Raw genomic sequence first — 2,163 nt, 5'->3', positions numbered from 1 at the left:
CCTCTCCGCCGGACCCGCCGGCGCTCCGCGAGTTCTCGCGAGAATCTGTCTGCCTAGGACTCAAAACCGCGAGGTGCTTTTGCTTTTTTTAATGAGTGCGTGCGTGTAGCTTCAAACGTTCCTTTGGCTGGAAGGTGGGGCCTCGTGGGGCAACGAAACCGGTACGGAGGCTAGGTGAGCAGGGCCTAGAGACAGCTGGGTTTTCTTCGGGCAGGACCCAATAAGGAGTATTGCTCAAGTGAGTCGGAAGCGGGTGTCTCATTCACACCTAGAGCCGCTCGGTAATCACTTCTTGCCACGCTAGTGCCCGCAACTCCTTTGTTGAGATCGAGGATGCCTATTGTTAATGGTTTGTGGGCAAGACTTGTGCAAAAGTAAGGCTAATCCAGCGTAGAGGAGCACTGAATAGGTTAGATGGTCCTTGCTTTCTCTATACAACTGTTGCTCTCCTTATTTGCAATACATCTGGACAGGTTTAAGTCGCTTAAACCTGGTCGCTCTTGTAAAGGTATAGCCCATGTGCAGCATTTTTATCTTTTGAAAGTATTCTTTAAAATCTACTTAGAAGACTTTCCAGTATAAATTAGAGATAACACTTAGGCGTATCACTGACTTCAGATTTGAGAAAAACATGAGAATTGCTCATTCATAGGTCTTATAATTTTGACGGTTCCCCATTACTCCAGAATAGTTTGTCCTGTGATTAATTCCTACACAGAGAGCCTATCAAACCAAATAATGCAAATTTTCTAAGGAATGGGATGAGGTGGGGAGAAAAACACAACATGACCTCTATTCTGACTGCAGCCTAGGGATACTGTGATGGGTGTTATGTCCATTTTGTTCAGACAATGTGCCCTGAGACTTGATGCTTTATTGGGTACCAATGCACGTCTTTTATGGTCTATGTGGAGTTCTAACATGACACATAGTGTCATCTACCACAATCCCTAGGAAATAGTGCCTAGTTATGAGAATATTGGGCCCTGGCACTGTGTTTAGGAGAATTGGGTCAACTGATAATCATTATTATTTCTTCCTTTAATCAAAACATTCAGATAGATTCCTTTTTCCTTTTTCAAGCGTCTGATGAGTGATCAACTTGGTTGAACCAGTGAGTAGAATGAGAAGAACCAAAGAAGTTCTCTGTAATAATTTAAGCTAGTCCTGTAATGCATATCAGTAGGAATCCCCAACAAGTTAATAGCATACTGAAGAGATTTGGGGAAAGAGGGATTACCAGAGCCCAAGGAGACATACTGCTGTAGGAGACAGCGACCTACCTGAGGAACATAGTACTATCAACCTGCAACCCAGAAGGGAGGAGCTGGAAGGATTAAGCATCCAAACCACTTTCCCTCCACACTTCAATGTCCAACTGGAGTTTTTCATTGGCTAAAGCCAACCTAAAAACAGGGGGCAAGCATGTAATCTATAAGGTTCAGGCTCCTAGGATGGAATCCAGGCTGAAGAAGGATAGAGAGTGAATCTGACAGAAAGGGGTAAATTTTATCCAAAAGACATAACAATACTAAAGATGTAACAGAGCTTTAATATATATAAAGAGAAAAATATTATTACTTATAGGTGAAATACCCAAATCAATAATTGCAGACTGCAACACTTCTCTCTCTCTCTAATTGGTGGAACAAGTAGAGAAAAACTTATATAGACTTGAATAGTACTACCAACCAGCTTGACCTAATTGGTAGATTTGTAGGTGATTTAACCTAACAATAGCAGAGCACACACTTTACAAGTGCACATGGAATATTGACTAAGGTAGACCATATTCTTTGCAAGAAATCCAATGTCATCAACTTTAAAAGATTGAAATGATACAAAGTATATTGTCTGACCAAAATGGAATTAACCTAGAAACAAATAACAGAAAGATATCTGAGATAAATCTCTCACTATTTGGACATTAAGTAACATTTCTGATTAATCCATGGATCAAAGAAGAAATCACTAGAGAGTGAAAAAATATTTTGAATTAAATGATATGAAAGCATAGTAATTTTTTTTATTTTAACTGCTTACATTAGAGAAGAAAAAAGTTCAATTATTTAAATTTCTAAAGAAACTAGAAAAAAACAGCAAAATAAAACCAAATCAAGCAAAATGAAGGAAATAAAGAGAAGGAAAAAATGGAATGAAACA

Source organism: Crocuta crocuta, unplaced genomic scaffold (assembly GCF_008692635.1).
Source record: "Crocuta crocuta isolate KB4526 unplaced genomic scaffold, BGI_CrCroc_1.0 scaffold194, whole genome shotgun sequence".
In the NCBI taxonomy this organism is placed as follows: Eukaryota; Metazoa; Chordata; class Mammalia; order Carnivora; family Hyaenidae; genus Crocuta; species Crocuta crocuta.
This window is presented reverse-complemented; position numbering follows the sequence as displayed.